The sequence below is a fragment of the Diorhabda carinulata genome, chromosome Y (genome assembly GCF_026250575.1).
Source record: "Diorhabda carinulata isolate Delta chromosome Y, icDioCari1.1, whole genome shotgun sequence".
In the NCBI taxonomy this organism is placed as follows: domain Eukaryota; kingdom Metazoa; phylum Arthropoda; class Insecta; order Coleoptera; family Chrysomelidae; genus Diorhabda; species Diorhabda carinulata.
The window spans coordinates 492,100-502,159 of record NC_079473.1 but is presented as its reverse complement, the minus strand read 5'-3'; positions in this window follow the sequence as shown (position 1 = coordinate 502,159).

Genomic DNA, 10,060 nt, shown 5'->3' with positions numbered 1-10,060 from the left:
CGTCCTGTGACTGTTTCAACTCCGGAAACAATCAATCAAATTGTACGTGCAGATCGTCGGATGAACATCCTTATGGTGTTATAAATAAAGAAACAAAAATCTGACTCCTGATCAAAAGCGCTGGCGTCAACGGGTCTTCTCATATTTCCTTGAAAGCTTAGAAAAACTATCTGCTTTGAAAGGGATCCGATTTGAGTCGATGGCAAATCAAAAAATAGCAAAACTCCCAAAGGTACTTACTGAAGAAGACTTGGTAAATGAAAAAAAAACGTATGGAGAGGAGTGTGGCGAAGAGATAAAACACCCAAATTAGAACTGAAGACTTAGAGTTGCTGTGAAACGATTTCCGACTATTGCTGTTTTTTGATTTTCTTTTTTTACATCTACGAAACTAAAACTGAAATTGGTTAAAATATTTTTGTATTTGTCAATTTCTTCGGCAATAGATGTACTACAAACAATTGTAATATAAATTAATAGTGTACTGAATAATGACAAAAAATTCATAAATTCCGATGATTTTTATCTATTATAAAACGAATTCACCCCGTATATTATTACTCATCGGGTTTTAAATTTAAGTACGACTCATCAATTTGATGTTTGATGATGATCAATTCAAAAACGTTTTTGTGAGAACAAACATTATGAAACACAAAAATTTTATCTAGTCGTAGTTTAGAAATAAAAAAATTTCGTTAATAAGGGTGTTTCGCAGCTGCTATAATTCAATCTTATGGTTTAATTTTAAGTGGATTTTCTGACATCGTAATCAGCCGCTAATTTATATTGCAGAAAGTAAGTACGAAGTTTATGGGGTTGTGTTCTTCTTAATTAGCTAATTATGCATAACACAGTGTATATATTGTACACGCGGCAAACTTTCATTTACCGTCGAAATAAACACGCGGCTAATTAAAAGTTATTTCACTAGTTAAACTCGTCTACTCGATGGGGTATTAATTTTGATGAAAGTTTCCCGTTTTAGATTGTGTCGGATGTACGAATTCACGAATTTATTTCATAATTTTCATATTAAAACATTTCGTTTCAGTTATTTATTATAAAATAAGCCTACTAAAGCCTTAACGTCAAGCTTTGTTAACAAGACAAATTTACTGAAAAAATCATCATCTAGAATTTTTAATAAACTTTGGTCTTATATCTAGTCACTTATTTCATCAATTCCGTATTTCTAAAGCGCTCGTTGCCAAATTTCCGAATTCCAAAGTATCTGTTACCAAAATTTTGCACTTCTGAAGTACCAATTGCTAATAATCACATTTGTAAAGTGCTTGTTGCCACAATTCACAATCATTTACTTTACGTAAATATCTTTTGCCACAACGTACTGTTTTTAAAGTGTATAAAGCCACAATTTACGATTCTAAAATATCTGTTGTCCCAATTCACTATTTCTGAAGTGAGTGAGTCTTTTGTAATACTCTCATTATTCCGAATTTGTATCAGGAGTAAGTGAAATATTGCTGTTGAAAGACATGTATGTGACTGTATTAGCTCTGCTGGAATACCGCTATTGATTTCTTCTAATTACTTCTTCCATGATATATAGTGTTAGCTATTCTATACTTTTCTTGATTTCCTTTTAAGTTTAAATCATCAGTATATGCTATTATTTGTTTTGATTCATTAACGGTACTTCCATTAAACAATAACTCTGAGGGTCATTAACCTTATCTTACTCTTCTTCAATTTCTTGTTTCTTAGACCTTTTGATATATTAATACATCTGAATGTTGTTGATTTTAGGCCTATTCTGTTTCAAAATTATAATTTATATCAATATAAATAAGCAGATTGTCAGTGTCAATATCATATTTTGATAGACTTAAAGAGAAGTCGAAACGTCAACATCTATCTTTCTTTGAAAAACTATCAAAAAAAAAACTAATTTTGTAACAGATGAGACCTAAAATCAAAAACATTTAAATGCATTTATATATATATATATATATATATATATATATATATATATATATAAAGGCATTTTCTATCTATTCAGGTAATAAAAAAATATCCAGGTCTTTCTTTATTAGAATCTCGGTGAAGGACATGACCAATAAAAATTAATATTGGTCGCAAATTATTGCTAGAAACTAAATTCGGACCATTTCGACGAAATTCCAAGATGCATGATTTGCGGAATTTATCAATGCAAAGGTAAAAACAATGTAACGGATTATTGAGATAATTACTGAGCAGTTATTTTTCCTTTCATTCTCGCTCAACCATAATAGCTATGAAAGTTGAATTGGCACCCAAATTTTATGTACAACAGATGTTCTTCTTTATTTATCGAGAACAGATATTAATACATATTACCATAATGCAGGTGCTACAGCTGAATTTGTTCTAATTTTTAATGATTTATTTGATATTTGTAAATCTCGTAATAGATTGGCAAAATAAATATTTTAAAAACCACTTAGCTCAAGAACAAAATATATAATTGCATCAATTTATTATTTTTAAAACTACCTTAAAACATATAATTCAAAATATTTGTAGTAATGTGAAGAGCCATGATGGGGAGAATTATGCAGAAAAGAAGTAAGAATGCTTATCGTTTGAAACGTATATGAGCATGATTTCTCTCTGAATCATGAAGGTACAATCATACATAATTTCGAATAATGATCTTAAATCTGAATGGATATAATTATGTAGTAAACGGTTGATTGGATTGCATAGTGACAAATTGAAAAGTGTCGAATAAGCATTAAGAAAACGAATGACAACATCAATAGTGACAATTCCAAATCAGATAATACTTCGAATGGCTAATGAAGATGATGATAGAAAACAAAAAGGGAAAAGTGATGGTTATTTCATAAAATACGTGAGAACAATTTGTGTACTGCATTTACTACTACTACCATCACACTCGCTATTACACTGTATGACGACTGTTTCGATGTTCTGTAGTTTTTATGTGTTTTGTACAAAACAAAGATATTACCGCGTACAATTTATATAATAATAAAATATGGAATTTGATCCATTTGGTCGAAAGATACAAAAAACTACAGGAAGAGGTGATTCAACTGTTTTTGGTATTTGTAATAACTGCAAATCATCAATGGATTATTTCTTGAAGGAAATACTAGCTATAATTACTCAAACTGCTTAGAACAATTTTCAAATTCAGTGGTAAGTTTAATAATTACTCATCTTGTACTGGATATTGTGCACAATTTGAAATTTTTGTATCTCTTAGATAAAGCCCAACAAATTGGTATTGTGTGTTACATATCACACAATTTGATTTGAACTATACGACGATGTATTGATAACTTGGTAGCCTAGACTAGTTCCATGCATAAATAAAATATTGCGTTACCATAGCAACGAACAATAACTTATTAAATGTGTTAGTGTTAAGTTTTACGTCAAAAACTTAAACCAGAGTTATGCAATAAATTGAAAGAAAAAATATGTTCACCGAAATTGTGAAAATCGAAAAATTGGAGTATCGAGCCAAGTTCATCTACGATTTTTTTCTCGGGATTCTTGTCTTAATAAATACATCAAAAACAATTTGAGATAATTCCATATAAACTCTATGTTTAGATAGATGTTTAAATGAGTGAATTTTGAAGTATATCTATTCTGTCGTAAGAGTTTTCATTCAGTGTCTTAGTTCTGTCTGAGAAACTTGAATAACTTTACTTTCAACTCCAAGTAGAGTACATGGATATGCACATAGCTTCTCAACTCAGATACAGAAAATTCAGGAAAAACGAGTCAACATTTGTCCATACTTTTATCCACTACATGTGTTCAGTAAAAATTGAAAATCGTCTGCTCCCGATTTTTCCAGGTTGGTTTTCACATTTTCCCAGTCGAAATTTCGTCAATTTACTATCACCCTTCTATTATGATCAATATTAATTTTAGAAAATACATGTATAATACAACAACCAAATTTTTTTAGTTTAAGTGATTCTTCGCTCACTGCTGTTTTTGAGAGTCTCCAAAGTCTTTTTACGATAAGCAATAATATTCTAAATCTATCTATCCTTTAGGATAAGCAATAATATTCTCCCCTAATTGTGACGGGATAAAATGTTGAGAATCTTTCATTTATGCATCCAGGTTATGCGAAAAAATTGCTATTTTCAAGTTGTTTTATTGGAATTTATTGAAAAATAAATAAAATTGATTGACTTGGACATAAGAAAAATTATCGGCTTGAAAGTCAAAGAATAAATTTACATCATATTTATGAAATTTCTGTGCCAAATGGAATTGACGGAAAGGGACATAAAAATGATTGGCAATGCGGTCAACGTGTTAATCATGGAATTACTCATATTTATGACGCTTTAAGACAATATAATTGAATTTTTATTTGGAAATTTAAGGAAAAGGCATGAAAATGATAAAATTTGGTATAAAAAATGATTTGCATGAAAATAATGGAAAAATAGGATTTTGAAACAAACTTTATTTGAGAAAATTAACAAATTTTAATCAAAAATTTGAACGGAAATTTGAATTCCAACAGAAAATATTTTTAAAAATAGAAAACAAAATCGGGATAGTGAATCGAATAATAGAGGTAAAAAATTATTTAATTACAATAAATATATGTAAAAACTTATGGTATACATGTTGATTGGTTGATTGTACAATTAATCGACACTGAGGACATACAGACAGCTGCCGAAAATTTGTTGAATGAACATATCACAAAAGTAAAAGTCCTTGAAAAATACTATGAAGATAAGAAGAATATTCACATTGAGAAATCCAAGATATGTACTACTACTATTACCACACTTACTATTACACTGTCTGACGCCTGTTTCGATGTTCTTCGTTAGTCTCTATGTATTTTGTACAAAACAAAAATATATTACCGAGTATAATTGGATTTAAGATAGTCAATTGATTGATTTAGTAAACTCACTAAACGCATTGAACAAAATATGTAATTTGATCCATTTGGACTATTTCATGAAAGAAAATCTATCATTACTCATATTGAATTAGAACAACTTCCAAATTCAGTGGTAAGTTCAATAATTACTCATCTTGTACTGGATACTGTGGACAATTTAAATTTTGGTATCTCTTAAATAAATCCCAACAAATCATGTGTTTTTATATGAAGCCCCGTAGTGATGAAAAAGCTACTTTCGAGTAGATAAACTCAAATATTGAGATTCCTAAAAACCTCTTCGCTTTTCTTAGGTGATGGGATGTTAAAAAATGTTTTTAAAAAATTTAAATTCTAAACATCTATCCCCACTTTCATGAATAAATTCAAGGCATTTTTTTTGTAAATTAGTTTTTCCTTGTCCTTGCAGAATGGAGTACCCAATAGATCCCTTGCTTCGGGTAATTCATCAGTGTTAATGTTTGTTTCCTGTTTTAATTTTTTTAGTGGAACCTCAATATCAGTGACATTATTAGAACATTTTTCTTATTGGTTATAAGAGAGTCTCACTCTTGGAAGCACTTAAAGTTTCAGATGAGTGTAATAATTCAATATAGGAAAATTTAGATAAAATGGGTCTTTCAGACTGATGTAAAATACAGAATATGCAATAAATATGCATATTGATGAGTATGATTTACACAAGCTAAATTCTTTTAAAAGGTTGACAATATCTAATTCTAATGAATGAATCACGTCAAGAAATGCGGACTCCCTTATTTCTTCATTTTTCTTCCGATCGAGTAACGTATGTCCTGTTATTGATCTCAAAGGGACATGTGCGATATTCAGGATGTAGTAAGATGGGCAAGAAGCCATAGAAGAGAATGGAGAGACTATGTTGACAGAATGCCAAATGAACGGTTATTAAATATTGCAAAGGAAAAGAAACCAGACACATCTCGACCTCCTGGACGACCACCTATAAGGTGGTATGAAAGCTGGTCCTCAGCATCTCAACTACTCCTGGCAAACCCTTGATGAAAATACAGGACCTAGTCCTAATGAAAGAAGAAGAAGAAGAAGAAATAAATGAATCTGTTAATGTAAAACGGTCGATTAAATTTAGATTCTGGTCCACATTTCTTAGAAGCACATTTTAAGCTTTCTCCAAAGCAACCATGTCGTCTTAAATTCATGCAGTCACAAAAATCCATTTCTAATTTATTTTCATAAGATGTTGACGGCATTGCCGCGTCAAACGGGATCGATGTTCCTCGTGGAAGAATGTCGTTATTTTTCTTCAATTTGTACACTAATGTCTCTGGATGGCGACAGATTTGCGGAACCATATCGAAATGGGTTTTTTTCATTTATTTCAATCGGTGTCTTACACTGATTCGATGTCGGTAAAATTGCGGAATATGTTCTCTCTTCATGTATTTTAGTTTGTGAACCATTTTGACTAGATGTCAGTTTGTGGTTTAGTTGTAAGTGGATATAGATTTGGAGGGCTAACGTTTTCACTGGATTCATTGGATATTAGCGGGATTGCGGAATTATATCGAGACATCTTAACTAGACATAATTTTTTCCTTGGAGATTTATCGTTATTTTCCTCTTGCAGTATTAAATGGGATTGATGTTCCTCGTTGAAGGTTATCGTTATATTTCCCAATCTGCACAATAGTCTCTTCTCTATGAATGTTGTTAGACTGGCTTCGAATCGAAATGGTCTTTCCTCATTTATTTCAGTTGCTGTCTCATTTTTACTCGATTTTAGTAAAGATTTACCAGAAGAAGTTTATATTTGTGGATCTCATTTCAAAGTAGACAATTTTCAATGGAGGAAAATCCTGAAAAAATATTTTTGTAAAAGAATGTGTGATTGATAAAAGAATTCGCTTATTTACAGAGAATATAGTTTTCGGGCAAAAAGTTATGTTAAATTTGGGGATATTAAAACAGGTACTTCTTGGCAGTGTTTAGACTCAACCTCTGAAAGGTATTTATTGTCCGTTGGGAAAATGTTGTTAATGCATACTTTTTGCTGATTTTGTATTTTACATCAGTCTGAAAGAGCCGCTTCATCCAAATTTTCAGAAATTTAATTATTTCACTCACCTGAAACTTTAAGTGCTTCTGAAAGTATGAATAACTCTTGTAACCAACAAGAAAAATGTTCTTGTTGGTTACAGCAACAGTTCAGCAGTTCTGATTTCGATACACTGATGAAGGTCAAGAAAAAATATGAGTATTCTGAAAAATAGAGTGACTCTTCAAAGAAAATCTATCTTCAAATTAAATTCAAAATCTGTGAAAAAATAGTTTTTACGGAAATTATTGATAAATTTGCCACTCACAAAGCCAGAAATATTATTTTATAATTAGGTAATTATAATGATTAGGTACTTAGTCTAGTTTGTTTTTTATTTTGATAAAGTATTTGGTTGATATTATATAAGCTGGCCAAAAAAATGGAGTTTTCAAATTTTATTTGCATTTTTTCTCATGAATCACTTCTTTACAACGATTGTGACGTAGGAATACGATAAAAATACATAAAAATACGTAACTATCTAATCTATTTTTTCCTAAAAACTGAAAAATGACAAAACTGCAGCATAACTATCAATTTGAAGGCATGTGACCTTGAACAGAAAAAGAATTTAACCATCGGCGCTTGATAATACAGTGAAGGTTGTAAATTTCATCAAGTCGCAGCCTAAGCAATCCCGACTTTTTGCCATTCTGTGCGATGAAATGAATGGAAGTGCTGTCAAGATTGTTTGGGCTTGTTAATGAATTATAATTGTTTTTGTTGTAAAATGACGCGATGGGGGATAATTTTATCTTTTTGATTTCCTTATTTCTTATTCTTTCTTTCTTCATTTTACACTTTTGGCTTTTCTGTTTCTTGTTTTTTGTTTTCAGCATCATTTTCCTCATCATGGCTCTTCTTCACATTACTTTCATCTTGTTTTTGACTACTGCTTTCCCCATAATCTTTCAACATCCGAGTAATGATTTTAACTTTATATTAATCACCGAATTCCACATCTCCATGTATTTCAATTTTATTCCAGAGTCGATATACATTATTCGAGTATCCTATCATCTGAAGTTTCATATTTATCTTGTCTATTTTTGAGGTATTCTGTAGATTTTTGGATTAAAAACGATGGATCATAACACATAATACACTGAGAATGATGAAGCAGACTTAACGACAATTTGTAATTGTTTTCCCGCAGCCGAAAGCAAACATGACATTCGAACATAGAAGTTCCACGAAAAAGGTGAAAATTGAATTTTAAAAAATTAATATAAACATATGATTGCATCGTAGCTAGTTTCAAAGAGAATGAAATATTCGAAATATGTGTATTGGGGTAGTTTTAAAAATAATAAATTGATATAATTATATATTTTGTTGTTGAACTGAGAGGTTTTTAAAATATTTATTTTGTCAATCTATTACGAGAGTTCAAAATATCAAATAAATCATTAAAAATTAGAACAAATTCAGCTGTAGCACCCGCATTATGGAAATATTTATTAATATCTGTTCTCGATAAATAAAGAAGGGCATCTGGTGTAGTTTTACTTAAAATTTGGGTTGTCAATTAAAGTTTCATTTTTTCCTTTTCATAAAAAGTATGACTGGTTTTAATTTTTGTTACCACCCTAAGTCCTTCATGACATTATTCTGTGAAATAACGATAAATCTCCAAGGAAAAAACAGAGCACTGAATGAAAACGTTAGCCCTCCAAAAAAAGAAGGAAGTATCCGATTTAAATCCGTCAAACCTACAGCATCCATTCAAAATTTTCCACAAACTGATATAAATAGAGAGAGATCATGACGACTTGATTCCGCAAGTCTACCGACATCTAGTCAAAATGGATCACAAACTGAAATACATGAAGAAAGAACATATTCCGCAATTTTACCGACATCGAATCAGTATAAGACACCATTGAAATAAATTGAAGAAAAATAACGATATTCTTCCACGAAGAACATCGATCCCGTTTGACGCTGTCAACATCTTATGAAAATAAATTAGAAATGGATTTTTGTGACTGCATGAATTTAAGATGCCATGGTTGCTTTGAAGAAAGCTTAAAATGAGCTTCCAAGAAATGCGGACCAGAATTTAAGTCGACATTTTACATTAACAGAATCATTTATTTACATTTTGAAAAGGTTATCACAAACCCTTTGATGAAGTAAAAATCTTAATTATGTTTTCTAATTGTTTTGAAGAAAAATGTTTACATATGTGTTTGACATTGAGGTTATGTAGATTATTCTTTCATATAAGAAATACGTGAATTTTTTATCGATCTGGCTTTGTAAATACTATTTGGGAAGAGGTGATTCATTCATTAGTATTGGATATTGCCAACCTCTTTATTGCAATTTCTGTATTTTACAACAATGTCTGAAAGAACCGCTTCATCTAAATTTTCCTACATTGAATTACTACACTCATTTGAAATTTTAAGTGCTTCTAAGAGTAAGACTAACTCTTGTAACCAACAAGAAGAATGTTCTAATAATGTCACTGATATTGAAGTTCCAATGAAAAAGAAACAGGAAACAAACATGAATACTGATGAAATATCCGAAGCAAGGGACCTATTGTGAACTCCATTTTGAAAGGACATTGGGGTAGCAAAAAACTAATTTAATAAAAAAATGCGTCGAATTTATTCATGAAAGTGGAGACAGATTTTTCAAATTCAAATTCATCAAAAACAGTTTTCAACTGTCATATGATTTAATTAGTTAGTAATTACTTAGCTGCTCACAAAACTCTACAGAATGTTGTTATTGAGTAGAGATTGAATCCACTAATTCAAACAACTGACGATCTTAAATCAAATTATACTCGATAATATTTTTTTTATTTGTACAAAATATATAGAGACTGGAAACAGGAGTCAGACAGTGTAATAGTAAGTGTGGTAATAGTAGTAGTATATGTCTTGGATTTTTCAATGTGAATATTCTTCTTATCTTCATAGTATCTTTTGAGGACTTTTACTTTTGCGATATGTTCAATTAACAAATTTTGAGACTGATGGTACTTGTGCTATGAACTGAAGGTTGTAACTTTCATTAAGTCACGGCCTAAGCAATCCCGACTT